This window comes from Aotus nancymaae, unplaced genomic scaffold, assembly GCF_030222135.1.
Source record: "Aotus nancymaae isolate 86718 unplaced genomic scaffold, 86718_ANA_hifiasm-v0.15.2.pri h1tg000011l, whole genome shotgun sequence".
In the NCBI taxonomy this organism is placed as follows: Eukaryota; Metazoa; Chordata; class Mammalia; order Primates; family Aotidae; genus Aotus; species Aotus nancymaae.
The window spans coordinates 16,525,210-16,544,977 of record NW_026988422.1 but is presented as its reverse complement, the minus strand read 5'-3'; positions in this window follow the sequence as shown (position 1 = coordinate 16,544,977).

Below are 19,768 nucleotides of genomic sequence, written 5' to 3'. Positions count from 1 at the left end.
GGAAACAGAAAATATAAGAAACTTTTTAGAGAATATAGAGATTATCTGAAAGGGCATCCTCAGGTTGCAGTGGCAGCTTGAAAGGACGTTATTTTTTCTAAAATTATGTTGCTAAGAAACAGTACCTAGCAAATCTGGGAATAAATTAGGGTAAAGGTAAAAAGAAAATTCAAGTTTATCTACGTGGCTATTACAAAGATAGAGGCTAACGCTGCTATTCTCTGCTTGTAATTTGACGACTTACAGAAAATAGGGGTGGTGGATGATCACCACTGTCCAGCTTTTTGGAAAAATTTCAAACTGGATCCTTTTAATCCTATCCAGTTTTAGGATCTTGGGAATTTCCCTTTCATGTCATTATAGCGCTTCTGTTTGAGGGGCTAATGGGTCTTCTAAGGTATTGAAAGCGGAGAGGAATTATTATATGAGGGTAATAGTAGTTTTAACAAATAAGTCAAAAACCTTAGGAGCTTAACCCGATAAAGTTCATTTGTCATTCACAAAATCCATTTCTAATGCCTCTGGTCAGGGGATATTTTAGTCAGTTTTGCTGCATTCATATAGAAACCCCAAATCCTAGAGGCTTACAACAACAAACTACATTATATAGTGGTGGCTGCAGATGTTTTGTCTCTGCTTGATTCCATTTGGCTCTGCTCCAAGTGTCTTTTTATTCCTGGGTCCAGAATAAAGAAGAAATATCTCTGTGAGATGTGCCATTTTTCATAGGAGGAGGCAGAAGCAAAAGAACTGGCAGACTTTCACAGTGCCTTCCAAAGCTTCTGGAAGGTGATAGCATGTATCATGTATGCTCACATTGTATGAGCTCAAGCATATCATACAGCTGAGCTTGATATCAGTAGGCCAGGGTTCTTCCAGGGAAGCGAATATACTTGTAAGCTATAATATAACTTATAATGGGTTGTTGTCTTGGAAAATATTTCTTCAAACTGTCACCCAGGGATCTTTCCCCCATCTTAGGGTCAAACAATTGTCTAGGGTCTCTCTGAGAAAAAAGATAAAAGTAGTGAGTAGGAAACCTTCTAGAAAACAATAGACATGAGTGTATGAATGGGCAGGGGGAGGAAGAGTTCTAATCCAAAAGGAAGTTCAAAAAATATATATATGAAAGGAGAGAAGAGGTACCAGTGAAAACATGGTTTAGCATTTGATGACCATTACCATGCTGTGCTGGGGGTTGGGCCACTCAAGACACTTGGGAATTTCTGTGAACATTAGACAGGAAGGAGGAACTTGCAGTATGTTTTTCTGTTTCTAACAGTTCACCAGCTACTCCAAGCAAAATTGAGTAGACAGAGTTCCTTTCCCTTTCCTCAAGTCGTTCAGTGAGGATCTCTTAGTTGAAGCCCATCCTTCTAGTTCCCTCAACTGCATGGGCAGGTACACCTGTTTCCTTTACTCTGTAATCCTGAGTGATTCTGCTGTTAAATTAACTTTTATCTTTATATTTACTAAATGGCTAGAGTTGCCACCGTAGAAATGGAAAAGTAAGGAAACACAGTAAGCCAGGGAATCATGGTTTCTGAAAAAAGAATCTCCCCTTTATTTTTAGATAGAAGCAATAGAAGAAGCTAAATTGACGGCAAGTGATAGGCAGAAGGCACCTGAGGAAACCATCAGTCTTTTAGGTTACTCTTTCTCTAGACTGGAGTTCTACATCCTAATTCATTATATGGGTAAATAAGAGGAATGCGTAGCTAGATTAAGATTCAAATATGCAACCGGATCTTGAGGAAATTTTTTACTCACCAGAGTCCCATTTTTATTTGTTCCCCAGTCCCTAATGAACTTCCAGAATCCCATGATTATACTCCAAGCATAAAAAGGTTCATTATTCATCTATTTATTTGTTTATTAAGCTCACTTCAACATCCCAGCTTTAAATTGAGAGCCCAAAGCTGTTTAAACATCTCTGTTATGCTAGTAAAATCATAGTGCTTCCAGGAACCACAGGGAAAGCTACATGCAATTTGACCTGGCACTTTATCTGAAATTACATGTGTGCATCAATGAATAAAAGAACGCTCTGGTGACTAAAAGCATTGCTCATCATGTTCTCTTAATTCTTTATACCTTTTCTCCAAAAATTACTCTATTGATTCGTTGGCTATTTAAATGTCATTGCTATTCTAGCCATAAATGAGTTTTCGACATTCTGAATAAACAGTTGGCTTGTATGCTCCAAATGGGAGGGGGAATATCAAGAAGATGCTCCTGAGAGTGACAGAGGGCATGGGAGGACATGGTACATGACACCATCTGAGTCATTTTTGTGAAAGGGTTGGAAGCAGCAGCTTTATCTCTATTGTAGTGGATAAACTCCAGATCTCAGTGGCTTTGTAGAAGGGCATAAAATCCAAATGGCTGCAGGGAGGGACCCTCTTGTTTGGTAGACTGCCTTATAAGTAGTTCATATAAGGGGACCTAGACTCTATCTGTCTTGGGGCACTTTCCTTCTCTAGAGTCCCAGGTTCCTCCACATTCAGTCTATGGATAAGGAAAGAGACAGGAGGGGATCCTGAGCCAGGCCTGGAAAATGGCATCAATCACTTCTTTCCATATTCCATTGGCCACATCTCACTGCATGACCCACCTAACTGGAGGTGTGGGATGTCTGGGAAACATAATTTGGGTGAATGATCAAAATAAGTTGGATGGGAATGTAATGAACAGGACAGTTTTTGCAACCAGTCCTAAAATTAAGAATGCATTCTTACTTTGGTTCTTCAGTGTTTATAAATTATTGCTGAACACCGTTTCCTCCAACTTTCTGAGTAAAGCTCCTGCCTGAAAAGATTCTACAGTGCTTACAGACCCTAAAGGCCAGGTCTGTCTCCTACTCACTCACCCCTGTCCCCTGCCCAACATGGTAAAAGTATTGCTGGTGAAAGTGAAGTGTTTCTTTGAGTGGGTGAGGGGCAGTCAACCTATTATAAAATGTTGCTTGGGCCTCTGAATTTATAATAGTACCACTGTCCACTTTTCCAGCTTCATCCACTTCCATGGTATTCCAGAGCTAATTTCTTCCTGTTTTCTAAGCCTACAGTTGTAAGCTTATTTTGAACACCAGTGCCCATCCTCAGGATTTCCTGATCCTCTATGGGCAAGACTGCATTCCCATTTGAGGATATAAAATAGGTTTAAAAATAGTATTTCTGTCTCCACCTATAATTTTTAAGAGAATAAATATAGGAATATTCTTGTGTGAGATAAAATTGATGTTTTTCCTTTGCCCCAAGCTTCCCCTTTATTTTTAATTATTTCCTTCCTCCCACTGTTTTCCAGACTATCTGAACTGTATCAGTCCCAGGCATATGGGAAAGTGGGTACCACCGGATGGTTATTGTCAGTTAGGAAACAGCTACCATTCAAACACTGTTTGCTAATGATCATATTTGATGTGATAAAGTGGATATGAATATTAAATTTGAACCATCTAGGCACCATCTCAGATTTTAAAAACAGGCATGAGAACTGACAGCTTTGAATAAACCTCTTTCTTTCTATTTTCTGTTATTCTGACATATTCACATTCCACTAAATAAGAGTGAACACCACCACCCACCCACTCACCAGGCGTTCACTTTATATATAGCTATAGATATTCAATGCAAAACAAAGAATAAATGGATTCATGTAACATAGCATTTGTGGTGGGTTTTGAGGAAAGCAGGGGCTTAAATTTGTGTTTAATTTTTGGTCCTGGTCTTGGTTCTACAAAGTTCTCTTAGCTAAGGCATTATACATGCTTGCATTTTGGCTACTTGTTCATTCATTCATTCACTCGTACATTCAATATTTACTGTTTACTTTATGAATACCTGGGACTATGCCAAGTTCTAGGGATGCAAAGTGGAATGATCTTGTTCTTGCATAAAAAGCTCAAAGTTTCATGGGTACTATTATAGAAGCATACAATAGCAATTGTTATGTCTGGGGACGAAGGAGAGTGTTGAGTGTTTGTAGCCCTGAATGGTTCTTTAAAGACGTGGTATTATCCAACCAGGAGACTTTATTTTACATGCTTTTGTACTGAGTGCTCATCATGGTCTGGCCACACTGGGAAACTATAAATGCGATGAGAGCTAAAGCTGCAGAGGTTTTAGGCTTTGAGTTTTAGAAGGCCTTAGATATTGTATATGGATTTTGGCCTTCATATGTGAAGATTTTGTGAGTAGAGAGTCATAGGATGGTTTCTCGGAACTACTTTCTTACTCACTGTCATGGTGGGGAACATAAAAGAATTACATAGATTCAGAGATTATGTCAGAATTTGGCAACTCTTTTATTTGTTCATTCTTGGGTCCTTAACTTTATAAAATGAGACATTTCAAATAGTCAGGGTTATTGACTTCTATTTGTGTTCTCACCCTGAAGACATTCCACATTTTAATTATGGTGAGAGAAAACATTACACTTAGCTGAAAGTTCTATTCTCCATTTCTTTTCACTCCTTGGGTATCATGAAGTCTCTGAAATCAAAGGTCTTAGTACTTAATTTGAGACATCTAGGAAATATAGCCCCCTGGAAAAGAGATAGGATGTCAAGGCATGTGCCTTGGATTCTCTGTAGACATCAAAACGTAGAACATGAAAAGGGAAGTCGTGGAAGGCCTTCACTTTGCATGCTTCCAAGAGTGTGGGCCTAGCATTTTAAATAGGTTACACTTGGTTCCAACCACAGTGGGACTCCCTGCTTGCTTTCAAGTTCTAGTTATAACTTACTGACTTCAACCACTGACCACCAACCACTCTCATCTCAAGAAATTCTTGCTCAATAGTCACCTAATTCTTGCCTAGATAAGTTAGTCTTTAGGATGGATATGTTTTACATACAACATCTGGAATACAATGATTTATTGTGACCCACTAAGAATACCCACTCCCTTCTCCTTGCCCTGCTACCTTCACTCAGATGCCCCAGGAGTCCTGGAAAAAATTAAAGCTTACAGCACAGCCTAGCATGGACCTGTTTTCCTTGCTGTCCACGAAAAGTCCATGATCTGCTCTCAAACCCCCAAGTCCTCCAGCGATATTGGGCCTGGAGGACCTTCCTTGTCACATTCCCACTGTGGGTGTTCTGAACTATACCAGTGAGAACTGGCTGGGTTCGTTTCCTCTCAGAAGATGTCAGAATCCACTGGCCTCAGCAGCTGTCCAACAGCCTGTAGCCAAGTACAATAGCAGCTGACTCCAAGAGAGCCTGAATATCTGTGTTCAAGGCCTTTCATTCTTGTTTTACTTTTGTTTCATACCAGTTCCTATGGATAGGTGGGTGGAAGGAAATATTTTGCAGGAAATAGCCACACTTTATTCTTTTCCTTTACCTTGAGTAGTCTTTAACCATTTTGGGGACTGTTCGGTTTTTAACAGAGTTTCTTTAGAATGGAAAGTTCACTGAGAAACCCCAGCCCAGGTTAATGACAGGTAGAATTATTAACAATTCCCATGTTTAAAGCTCCTTGTGCTAATATTCTCTTAGCCAGTTCTCCAGTGCAGGGTATATGCAGGTCACCTCTTACTAATCTCACAGACATTCCAGAGGGTGACTTACCCAGTTTTTCAGTTCTCTTGTCCAAAGATTTGTTCAACAATGCTTAGACATTAAGAACAAAGACCAAAATGTTAATTCAATTTTGGAAAGTTGATGACCTCAACCCCTGGGAGTGGGAGGCTGGTGGCTCTGAGACATGTCATTTGCCTTCAGGACTTCTTAACCTCATGAATCTGGTTATTTTTGAAGCATTATAATGCTATTCCCTAGTTAAGGTTTACATGATTCCTCACCAGCACCCTCACGAAATCTCAACTTGCTAATTGCAATAAGGTCCTTCTCCCTGACTATATTTACTACATCATCTAAGGTCCAGGGCTCTCCTGTAAAAATGAAGTCGTCCTTTTTTAAGATGAATGAAGAGGGGTGGATTTGTGGATCATGATTCATGACCCTCTTAGGGAAACAATTAGGGTCAACAGACTGGGGTACCTTATAAAAATTACACCAAAATCACTATCCTGCTCATATATTAGCCACAAGAAACATATTTCTTGTACGATTCTAATTATGACCTTATGATGCCTGCTATCTTCTAATCTTAATCATAAATTGAAGATTATGCTGACATCTGAAGCACCAAGGAAGAGTTTCTTTCTGTCCTTTTAAACCATTCTGTTGGCAATAGAGTCTTATATAGTATTAAGAGTGGTGTGGAAAAAAATACTTTGTTCTAGTCTATCTGTGTTAGTCTGCCTGTGATGTAACTTAAGCCTCAGTCAGACTAACATGTAATATTATGATGAATGGTGGCTATATAAAATAACATTATCCATCTCCTACCTGCCCAACTCAGGCTCCTCACAGCTACTCCCAAGCCAAAACTCCTTGCAAATTCCTTGACTGGTATCCAGGGGCTACTACTGGAGTTAGGGCTGTCCCAGAAGATGCTGCAAAGAAAAGTTCTGGGTGCAGATGAAGAGGCAGATCAACTCTTAACCTGAAGGCCCTCCCACAGGAAGACAGTCTTTTTGTGGAAAGAATTCTAATTCAACAAGATTTTCAGGGGTTTCCACAGCGCCTTTCATAGCAACTTATCAACTTCAAGGCTCTTCTCTTTTTAACAATGTTTATGCATGTTCTCATCAAATAATTTTTTAACACCCAGTATATGGAAGATATCATTCTAGACCAATGGTTCTCAAACATTAACTTGCACTAGAATTGCCCGGGGAGCTTCTTAAAACATAAGTTGCCAGAATCTTGTTGCCAGAATCTCTAATTCAGTTGATGGGGGTAGGACCCAGGAATTTGTGTTTATGACAAGTTCCCAAGTAATAAACATGCTGGTCTGGAGCATACCTTGAGAACCACTGTTCTAGCTACTACAAGGAAAGAAAAAAGATACACACAGAGAGATTGCTATTCTCCTAAAAATGACATTCTTTTCTATTCTGTCACAATAGCTATCTTGGTGGATTAAAACTATAAACAGTCCAAACCATTAGCATGAGGAAAATTGGCTTTCTTTCCTTCAGTGCAGGATGGACTGTATCTTCAAAAAGCATAATTTCTTGGTCTTCATTCCCTAGGAGATGAAATGGTTTCATCCTTTCCTACAGAGTGGGTCAAATCACTTTTTATAGTGGTATCAAGCAAAAGAGAAAACAAGTTTAATCATCATTTTAAAAACAGATAAACATTTCCTTTTATATGAGTTTTGCAAAGAATTCTATTGTGAAGAGTAGATTGGAAGAAATAAGAAGAAAGATGGGAAAGTAAATTAGGAGACAATTATAGTAAGCTTGATGAATAAAATAACAAATTCTGAGATAATACAATAATAATGCAGATTGGTATTGGGATGTAGGGGCAGATAAAAGAGGGTATAGAAGTTGAAGCAACTAGACTTGGAGCTTATCTAAACTATGATGTGAACATGAGGATGATATCAGCAGTGATTCCTAGATTTTTGTCCGAAAAGTCAGTCATTAACATAACCATGCACTAATTACTAAAATCAGTAGTACTTGAAGGAAAACAAAATTGGGGAGAAGAAAGTGAATTCAGTTTTAGAGATTCCTTAGGACTTCCAGGTGGAAAAGCTCTATTGGGCAGTTGTAGTTAAAGAAGTAGAGATCAGGGTGAATTCTAGGCTGCAGAACCACAGTTTAGACACAATCGTTTCAGAATATAAGTAGTAGGCGGACACCCAGGATTAGAAAGCCAAGGTCATAATTGTGACACATCAATCCTAAATGAGTGGACAAAAGAAAATAATTCCACAGAGAAGACTGGAAAGAAATATCATAGAAGGAGAACCAAAAGGAAAAATTTCAGAAGCCAAAGAGAAGCTTTTTTTCTTTTTTTTTTTTTTTGAGACAGAGTCTCACTTTGTCACCAGGCTGGAGTGCAGTGGTGTGATCCTGGCTCACTGCAACCTCCACCTCCCGGGTCCAAGCGAATCTCCTATCTATCGGTAAAAAGGCAAATAAGTCATCTCTAACTTTTTAAAGAAGTAAGAGGCAAAGTTGTTTCCTGAGATGGAAAGGAGACTCAATACACAGTTTGTAGAGAAAAAAGAGGTTTGGAGAAATCACTGTGAGGAATGGAAAATTCTGCCAGGGACACATGACAAAAATTCAGAGTAGTGCCGAGAACCTGTGATGGCCCTAGCCCATAAATGTGTAATGATATCTTAGTCTCAACAGCATTAAATAGTTCAAATGAAGAGTGGAGATGCAAAATTGAGGAATAATTCAATGGGTGATTTGCATAATCAGAATGACCACAGAGGTAGGAAATTGAGAATGCTGGCAAAAAAGGAACTAAATGATGGACTATGGAGTCTAGAATACTCCAAAAGTAAACAAAACCATGGATAGAATGATGGACTCAGAGAAAAGGCAGGGTTCAAAGGGTTGGAAAGTGAGAAGCTAAGAATTTAAGAGATAAGATTAATAATCTGTAGCTGGTCCATTTATTTACTTTATATTTCTATAACATTATGGTTTAAGTATTATCTAATATTAATTTATTGAATCCATACAACAACCATATGAATAATTATTATGATTATACCTCAAACTATAGATACCTCAACTTACAAATAAATTAGAATTATACCCCAATTAAATCTGATGCATGAGAAATATAGTTGCTTGTGGTCACACAGATATTAAATGGTAGAGCTTGGATTTAAACCCAGGCGATTTAGCCATAGAGGTTGTAACCAAGACATCATGATGCTTCCCCACTGACATCTTAGATTTTAGAGTTGCTCTAAAATCTTGGCTGCACCTTGGATTTTTTAGCCAGGCTGCTCTCAGAATTAAGAATCTCTGGGAAGGGAGTCCAGGAAGCAGTGTATTATAAAGCTCCCCTGGTGACTGCAATGCATAGACTAAATTGAAAACAGTAATCTAAACCTAAATCAAGAGGCATCACAGGGTCAATATGACCATATTGATGGATAAATCAAAGTGGAGGAAACTAGAGTTGAAACACTAACAGGAAAATGCTAGTACCCAGGTAGGATCTAGTAGAACTCAGAACCTCTAAGGACAATTCAATTGTATACTAATTAAGCATTGGAAGTAAGACAAAAATCAAAATGATAATCTCCCTAGAGAATAGTGATGAAATTAATACCCTGTAGAAGAAAAACTTTAGCCAAATTACATTTAAAGGAGTTTAATTGAGCAATGAACGATTTGTGAATCGGGCAGCCCCCAGCCAGAGTAAGCTCAGAGACTCCAGTGCAGCCACATGGTGGAAGAAGATTTATGGAGATAAAAAGGAAAGTGATGTACAGAAAACAGAATCGGGCTGGGCGCGGTGGCTCAGGCCTGTAATCCCAGCACTTTGGGAGGCCGAGGCGGGTGGATCACGAGGTCAAGAGATCGAGACCATCCTGGTCAACATGGTGAAACCCCGTCTCTACTAAAAATACAAAAAATTAGCTGGGCATGGTTGCGCGTGCCTGTAATCCCAGCTACTCAGGAGGCTGAGGCAGGAGAATTGCCTGAACCCAGGAGGCGGAAGTTGCAGTGAGCCGAGATCGCGCCATTGCACTCCAGCCTGAGTAACAAGAGCAAAACTCCATCTCAAAAAAAAAAAAAAAAGAAAACAGAATCGAGATACAGAAACAACTGGATTGGGTACAGCTCAGTGTTTGCCTTATTTGAACATGGTTGGCCAAAACTCAGTGATTGGCACAAGTGTAGGCTATGGTCTATTTACACTTCCACTTGTTATAGTTCATGTTGCACAGAAAACCTTTAGGCTGAACTTAAAATATGCAAGGAGGCAGTTTAGGCTTGGTCATCTTCTAAAATTTGAGAGATTACCAAAATGTTAGTCATTGATGTCACTATCACCATTGGTCTTAAAACCCACTGGGAAACAGTTCTACTAACAGTGAGTTTTGCAAGATGGAAACAAGGACTGAGTAGAGGTTTACCTCCTTATGCTGGAGTGGTCTGTTTACAGAAGAAAAACAAAACCTGGTCTGCTCTAGGATCTCTGTGTTTCCTAAGTTTTAGTTTGATTATGTCACATTTAGTATGACTGAATCCATTTTGGTTTGGGGCCTAGTGCCTGCACTCAATCCAAAACAATGGCTTCCCATAATTTTGTTTTAAAAATTTCCCCTTATTGGTAAGGTTCTCACTTAGGTGAGAGTGTGACCTTAAGGTCGTAGCACTACTCTCAGTTACCATCATTTTGGGTTTCTGGTCTCAGCATGTCATTCATAGGTTACCGTGTCCTCATGATCATGCATTTCTTTCAGTTCTTGCCATTCCAGTTGAAAAGAGACCATTTGACATTCTAGAGATGGCTTTATGCAGACACGTAAAACTTTTGAGACAATACAGCCCACCAGGGAGACTACTATTATGACTATCAAGAGGATAGTACCAAGAGTTTGGAATATGCTCCTTATCCAGGGTCCCCAATAAGCCAAACCACCTAAAGTCAAATAGATAAAAAATTGAGCTATATGAAGAGTCTACTCACTTAACTAAGCAGTCTCTTTATTAATTCCCTACAACTGAATCTCCATAACCTACATTTGATGTATTTCTATTTCTCCATAGGCTGCAAGTGCTGGCACCTACACAGATACTTTTCTATTTAGTCAATTCTTGAACTCCTGATCTCAGGTGATCCACCCACCTCAGCCTCCCAAAGTGCTAGGATTACAGGCGTGAGCCACTGCACCCGTCTATTTAGTCAATTCTATTATTTAGCATAACTTTTGCCAGAGAAATTAAAGTCTGTTGTGTAATCATAGCCTTTACAGTAGAATCTGCAATAGAGAGTATCATGAGGGATATATTTGTAATCATTGTTTCTTTTATTTCAAATCACAGAAAAAGGAGCTAGCGAATGATGACCTTCTAGAATAGTGAAGGCCTCCTGGAAATGTTCTCTTTAACTCATGATGTGAGTTAAGAGGAGTGAACAATTGTTCTGTTTCTGACTGATTATGAGGGAACGTATGTACCATTAACGTTTCTCACCTACATTGGGTCTTCATCTTTCATCTATTAAGCTATAAGATTATCCATGTATAAGGCTGGCTGCAAAATCCTTTACAAATAAAATTATACCCCATAAGAACACACAACAGAGTCCCTTTTCATTACTATTGTTCATAGAGGGATAAGCAAGGGAAAAATATTCAAAGATAAGAGTCTCATGATAGTAGAGAAGTCTTGATACGTGATCTTGGAAAAAGCCCTTCCCATCAAGGAAGCCATCTTTTTCTGGGGAGAAGTTTCCCTAGTTAGCTTTACCTTAAAGGTTCCAATGGGTGTACAATTCCAAGAGTGTGGAGGGACCCTTCTCATTTGTGAGATTATGAACCCAAAGTTCACGTCTTGAAGTTTTGCTGCAGGGTGAATGGCAAGGGCAGTCTCTTTCTGATGCTCTCAGAAAATCTAATCTTTGGGTTCTAGACTGTGAAAGGGTTGACAGTCCTCAGTCAGTGAACCATAAAAAGCTTTCTTTACTTCATGAAAATACACTGTGGCATAATAATCTAGTGCTATAATATCAGTCCTCTTGCAAGGGAAAGCTTTAATACAGAAAACATGCACTAAAAATGACAATTGAATGAAATTCCTCTATAAATGGCCCATCAGATAGCTGTGTGTACCTGAAGATTTGATTATCTTCCCAGGAATGAGTTTGACAAACCAAACATTGGTCATAAACTATTTTAGCAATTTAGAAGTCACCACACCAATGTATATTTAATTTGGATCACTTAATCTTTTCTATGATGTGTTATGAAATGCAGAATTTTTAATAACAAAAGCTTTAAGGACTCAGGAAGGACAAGGAGGTCATCCTGGTTCTCCGTGAGTCCATGTTTAGTTAACAATAGACTTATGTCCTTTTGAATATCAGTTGTTTCTCCAATTTGGGTGCATAGCACTGATAATGGATGGGTTATTGCAGGTAATTTGACTTAGACCACGGAGTTCATTCAAATTGTATATCTAAATCATTTCAGTATTGGCTGATTTAGCATGAAAATCTAGCAAAATATTTTCTTGATATTCAATTAATTTTTGTTCTACATGGGTCACCAATTTTACAAGCCTGTCTTTTCATTAAAGTTCCAGGAATTCTTACCCAGTCTATATGATATGATTCTAAAGTCATCAGAAACCTGTATTCATGAGAACTTTTCAAGGTCCTTTCCATTCTTTCATGAATCTCCTAAAAGACACATATTCTAGGATTTTGGGTGCTCGTGAAGTTTTCAGAAACTTCATCAGCATTAAGCAGTTAACTATGGAAACTATTTTGAATAGTCATAGTTAAAGACACAATTGACAAGGAAATTTAGTTGTTTCTGTGGCTTACAATAATTTAATATAATAACCATTATTATGATTGATAGCATATAGCCAGACACATTAGAATTTTAGAAATCCCATAGAATTCTGGAATATATATTAACATTATTCACTAACATATACCTGAAGAAAGTTAAACATTATTTTTTATTTTGACAATGCTTTCCGTGTAATTTAACATGTCAAATAATCCTGTTTACCTCTCTTTTGTATGCTTCAGGGGCCCTCTGTAGCATCCCAAAGTTAGAGATCAGAAAAGACAATTTTAAAGCTGAAACTTGATTTTCGGAAGCCTATCAAATATGTTAAAGGTTTAAAACACTTGCTATTATGAAACAGAATTCAAGGTCACCATAAGTCATTCATTTAGCCAAAATGATGACTCAAAAATTTTAAAAATGCAAAAAAGCCTTTTGCTCACTGACAGAGGGAAGATTTAGCTTCCCAAACCATCTGTCTTTTATCTTTCCCTTCTTTTTTTCGGCAGTTTATTCAAAAGGCAAACAAAAATCTTTCATTACCCTTTAATAGTACATGAAAATCTTGTTCGAGAGAGAAAGACAAATTTTACCCTTGCATTAATGTACTATTAATGCCAAGCTTAATCTTTAATAAAACCTGATAGACAAATCAATCTAATCATAATCAGTTTGACCATAAGATGAGATTCTCATAAACCTTGTATAACCCTTTACAAATTTTTGTTAAGGAGCAAATCAGTGCTCAAAGAAAACCCTGTTGTGCTTTTATTCTAACGTTCAATTTATAAAAAAACTGAATAACCCCCCTTTAAACTTAGCCCTAGTTCTACACAGAATTTTTTACAAGATTAATTTTTCACAAATCTTTCACAATTTGCTCAGTTTTATCCTATCTAATTTAAAACAATCCTTGAACCCTCTAAACCAAGCAAAAATTTACATTCCCATGCTTTCTTATAATCCTTTACTAAAAGTACATTTTATTTTCCTTACACACCTTGCAAGTAAAACTGTTTCTTCAGTAGTTTCAAGTACATGTTATGTTGTTAACTCTTAGCATCTTTCGGCGAAAAATCTGGTCAGTAAGCTACTTTAAGTATGCACTGAGTTAGAGCCTAGGACACCAGACAGAAGTGCAAATAAGGTCTGACTCTTTCCAGAACAGCTAGGGATATGGTTAATTCCACATGTCCCCAGGCCTTACCTATCTGTAAACAGGCAAATTGAACAAGTTGAACAATGTTCAAAAGCCAAAGAAGCAGTTTATGACCTTAAAGCATTTAGCAAACCTAATATCTGACCTGCCTAATTTAGACCAAGTGTCTTCATTTTACCAATAATCTTTAAAGCTGTTTTTATTTCCCAAAGATTACTAAAGCCATGTGAACTAAAAAGCATTACAGTTTTTATTTTTCTAACAAAATATTTGATTTAAGTGCTTATTTTTCTTTAAACCAATTAATTAGAGTTCTTTATATAAACATCACACATACAACACATATATAATCTACCAAGACAAAGAGAAGATCCAGTAGTTTTAGGATTCTTCATTTGCCAGTTTTTAAGTTTCTTAATTGGTTTACTGGCTTTAGGGTGGACTCTTAGAGCAACTGGGCTAAGAAAACATGTATTCTATAGCGTCTAATAAGCAGGCACAGCTGGAAGGCAAAAACAGATCCCCAAAATTAAGGGTTCCATTTTTATTTTGCATCCTGGATCCCCAAAAAGAGGGAAATGCTATGGGAGAGGATGGTACCATGCTTTTACCATGCATTTTATTGCAAAGCAACCCAAAGTCGATCAGCCCACTCTGTGATTAAGCCATCCCCCATGGGAGTCTTATCTCAGTGTGGGTGGGGACATTTCCATGGCTTCTAGGTGGCCAAGAGCATGCCTCTTTGATCCAAAGGTGCGAAGAATCGAGTATTCCTTCATAACTATTATTAGCCATCCTTAACAGTGTATTTCCTCCCCCTGGTTATATGCACCAAAGCTCTCTCATTACACAAAGTAATTTCTGATTCCCTCAAAACTCAAAACCATCAGATAACACAATGTAAAACATAACAGAGCCCTAGATTTTGAGTGGGATCTATCCACTTTCAATTCCTGGAGTTTCATGAGGAAAACAGGGGTTTTTCCCAAAACAGGATCTATAGTCCCTCCTCTGTTTATCCTAGGCTGATAGAAGATATCTTAAGTCCTCTCATGTGTGCATTAAGAGTAGTAAAACATAACAGAGAAAAACAATTCAGTCAGCTGAGAAGAAAAAATATTTTTCCCAGGAAAACAAGATTTAAGAAGAGAAAAACATAAAGACCTTTTTAAAATGTATGTATAGCTTGGATATCCACTTTTAATTAAGCTGACTTTTAACCATAGTGCTCTCTGAAAAAAAAAAAAAAAGCCTTTTAAAATTTGTTATTAGTCTACTTTAGCCTGGCCAAATGACCAATATTTCTGGCTTTTAAACTTTACCAAAGCTAATCTCACAGGTGAAAGTGACAAGCCTCAATGAAGGTTATAACTTAACTATGAGTATATCAGGTATTTTTAAAGAGGTAGTTAGCAGTTTTAGAAGATCTAGAATCTCCAAAGGTAGCTCACAGAAAGAAAAATTCAAGATGGTTCATGGAGGGAAAGAGAATCAACAAATGGTAAAGGTCATGCAGATAGCGAACCAGAAAGGATTCATTCTTAAAGCCAGAAATTGAACCCTGAACCCAGGCCATCACTGTGAAAAGACAAAACCTTAGCTACTAAGCTACAGCACTGGGCAGTTTCCATTGCTCTTCCTAGGAGCCTAGAGCAGTCACTTTTGTCCTTGCGATGGATTTTAACGATCAAGATAATTTTTAGAGCTAACTATAAAATGAATCTCCAAATTCCTGTTCCCCAGACGGCAGAAACAAACAGAAAGTACCACCACATGGTTATAATGCCAAGCTCCCAAGGACATAAAACAAGATGGAGACCTCATCCAGTTTTTTGTTTGTTTCAGGGACCTACAGCAAAGTTTGTTACTGACCAGCTTGCTGGGCCATCTTGAACAGAAAGCTTTTGTGGTCCTAAGCCCATGTTCTATCCTAAGGTATCCCACTTCATGATAGAACAACACAGAAAGACAAATTCATAGCACAAAGCACACCAGATTCGCTATAGCTTAACACTAGCCTCATGAATCCTTTTTCCCATTAATTAAAACTTTGCAAAAGTTAATGATTTTTACCGTTCCCACATCTGGTTTGCACAGAGAGAGGGCAACAGAGAGAGAAGCATTGCCTGTGGTAGGGTGGGAAAGGAAGAGGTCAGAGAGGCCAGAGAAAGACCCATCCATTGCAGCGATACTGAATCAAAAGTTTAGGTGGCCACTTGTTGGTTGCAAAGGGATCTTTTCCAGCAGTCCCATCAGCTCTCAAGTTTTTCCCTTTGGGGAGAAAAAGTTCTCCAGGTTCTGTGGTCCTATACATGCTTAATCCTGCCATCCATTGCTGTCAGCAAAGAACACAAGGCAGATTAATGTAAAAAGAATAGGGGTTGACATCCCATAATGCCAAATCCATTTTTAACCAAGAGGGACTTTATTGAGGCGAGGGCTTCTAACCCAATTCCATCCTTTACCAAGGTAAAATGTACACCATTACTTACCCAAAGTCAGCCAATAGGTGCTTCAGTTTATTTCCTTTGGATCAGGGTAGTAACTAAGCTAAAAAGTTAGCAGATTTAATTGTTTTAATCAATTAGTCACTTAGGCTTTTTATTTTCCTTTCGTCAGTCTTTAAATAAAAAGATTAAAATCTTGGCTTCTGCATATCAATAGGCATCCCTAGATGAGACTAATTTGGGAGCCCTCATTTTCAAATGCAATTTAGTTCATTGTTTTTCTTTTGGAATGTTCCATTGTAAGATATCTTTAGTAAGATTTTGCCATTTCTGTAAGACTTTGCTCCTTTTAAAGCCTAACACTTACACATGTATAAGCTGGAAGGAACTCAGTTTTTCAGAAATTAAGGATCCCATTTTTACCTCAGATATTGGCTTTGCTCTCAGGTTCCCTTGATTAAGATAACCTATGACTTTTTCCTACCTAAGCAAGCAAGAAAAATAAAATGAACGGATAGAACACCAAAATACCCCTGAGTTTCCAAAAGCTAAATTTTAAACCCCCTGCAATATTACCATTTACTCCCAGTTTCTTTCTTCCCCCAGTCAGATGTAAGAGGTTTCTAACTGGATCCAAGCCAGTTAATTACTGGATCAAATTGAATCCTGAACCCAGTCCAATTTCTGTTGCGACTTCCAAATCCAATTTGGATCAGAAATTTGTTCAAAGAAACTCAGAAAGCTCAAAACACAAATCTGTGGAGCTCCAAAATCTAAGAGAGAACTTACCATGATTCCCAGGTGCTCTGAGAGATCGAAGAACACAAATGGGTCCTTCAGGTACCTCACTTGGTCACTTCGTGCTCCTGTGGGTCGTTAGAAGCTCTACTTCGGATCCCACATCTGATGCCATCTGATAAAAGAAAAAACTTCAGCTGAATTAAATCTAATTAATTGAGCAATTAATGATTTGCAAATTGGGCAATAGGCTTAGAGACTCCAGTGCAACTACATGGTGGAAGAATATTTATGGACAGAAAACGGAAAGTGACCTACAGAAAACAGAAGTGAGGTACAGAAACAGGTGGATTGGTTACAACTCGGTGTTTGCCTTATTTGAACATGGTTTGAACAATTGGCTACATTTGACTGGCCAAAACTCAAGGCACAAGTGTAGGCTACGTTCTGTTTACATCTTCACTTATTATAGTTCACAATGTACAGAGAAACCATTATGCTGAACTTAAAGTAGGCAAGGAGGTAGTTTAGGCTAAACTTGATTTAACATGCCCGACTTCCAGGTTCTGTCCCTGAGTATAGCAGAGGCATTTATCCCCAGGCATTCAAAAATGTTACATCTGTCAGAATACTTTCAGGTGTGCAAATACTTCTAAGCTTTTATCAACATGTCTCATAAATACTACTTGTGAAAGTACTATAGTCAACGGAAAGAAAATGTAAGAAAGAATAGTACATAAGCTTCCAGAACTATGACTCTAATCCAGGGATGCAAGGAGAGGAAAATCCTGGCATGGCTACTGAGAAATAAGGCTGAAAAGTAGGTTAGCCAAATCAGAACAGGTAGTTAGAGGACTCTGAAAAAGATGTTTTCACAAAGAAATTTGATTCTTTGTAACAAGCAGTATACACAGGAAATTTGGGGATAAAGTAAGATTATACATTATTTTAACAACAATAAAAAATAAAAACAATTAGAAATTTTAAAAGAAGCCTATATGAAAGTATAAAAGTCATAGTACATATCTGAAGTAAACAAAAATGGGACAGGATTTTGAGCTATTGATGTTCTTCCAAGAAATATTCTTCTTCAGGAGGAATTTCTTTGGCTTTTGACCCAAAGAAAACATTACCTTCTCCACAGGTCCATTCATACTGCTTCTCTTCAGTGAAAAATATTTATACAAGGCATGTAATTCCAATTTTTACCATTAATTATCCCCATAACCAAAGAATAGATATATAATGAACACTTATATTTTACCTTGCATGGTAAAGAGTCAAAAATAGTGTCTATAATAGACCTAGGTAGGTAGGTAGCTATTAGATAGACAGATGGATAGATAATTTGATAGATATTATAGATGATAGATAGATAATAGAGCTGATATGGCTTTAAATCTACTGTTTAAAGTTATAAAGGTAACCAACTGAAGAGCTAAAAAAATTAAAATGTGCACCAAGAGGGGAGGGAACAGGATACTATCAAGGTGCTAAACTCTTCATCTTTTATAGTTGATAGGTAACACATAACTGTTTAAAGTTGCTAAAAAAAAATAGCCTAGATATATTATTTGTAGTAATGCAGATTACTAATAGAAATCTAAAAACAAAAGTGTCCACAAGTGTCTTTGAAGTGACACTATAGGAGAGGGAAAGAGAGTTTATTCTTATTCATGCCTACATATGATTCTTGGATTTTTATTACCATTGCTTTTATAATTTAAAAAACCAGTCAAGATGGACTCAAAAGTGAATTTTTTTCTACATAGACTACACCCAGTTTCCACAGCTGTAAGATGATCCTAGATAACCAATGTGCAGATAATCCATAAGCCTCATTATAGCCAGGAGCTTCCACACTCTCTCCATTGTTACAATAGCTTATTTTCTTATCCACTACCAGCAAAATAGAATTGATTTTTACATCTGTTTTCCCTGGCCACATACTGGGGGGTTCCAATGAGCAGCAAAAAGACCAAAAGGAAAGCTACTGTAGAAAGGGGGGAAAAAAATCTAAAGAGCCCACTGATTCTCTGACTTGAAAATAAGTCCCTGAATAATTGGGAACTGCATCAGGAAAGGAATGACTACCATAATTCAGAGCTCCTTCACACAATTGGAAGGAAGCATTCCTTTATGAATCCAGTAGGAAATTAACATGGCCTATCGCATGATGAAGCTAATTTTAAGGTCAGGATTAGGGTAGATATACTAAAAAATTTTATTATCATCTCTAATAAAGTTCCAATGGCCAAGTGTGGGGAAAAACTTAGGAGGTGAGCTATGGGTGCACTGGATCATGGGTGGAGCTCAAATGTACTTTCATGACTGAGGCGTAAGTGAGATTGGTAAGTGAATTCACAAACAATGTTTTCATCTAAACCTTGGGTAATCGCTGATTCAGATCTTTGTATAGAACAAGTACCAAATGCCTCTCACATTGTATCTGATGGTTTGGTGATCGACTGAGTGAAGTGTTATGGGAAGGAACAAGAACTCCTACTGGCTAATGTTAAGAGTGCAGACAGGGAAAGCATACCTTCCCATCTGCTGCCTCTGGCACTCATTAATCACACTGGCATTTAAGAAATGGCAGGGCAGGTGCAAGAGCAAGAGCTGGTGGGAAAGGGAAGTTATAATAAGGAAGGAAGAAAAGGAAAGAAGTATTTGTTTCCCTGAACAACCATGTTATGTACTATGAGAAAGGAATGAGGGGAAGTGTGCCTGGCCCAATGATGAATACACCTGCAGCAAGAATATATTTGTATTTGCCAAGTTCCTGCCTCCACTCCAGAACCAGGGGAGACAAGTATATGAAAATTTTAGAAAAATCTTTTTATCCCTGCTTCTAGTTATTAATGATTCAGAAATGTTGAGTTCTAATTTCAGAACAACCTACTATGGGATCAAGTACACTTTTTAAAAAAATAATTAAAGAACAGCTATTTATATCTGGCTTTAATTTTCTATTACTCCAAAAAATCCCCAAATACCAGACTATCTGAGTTGATACCAAGCTCTGGAAAATCTTATTTCAGGCTAGAGTGGTGAAGTTT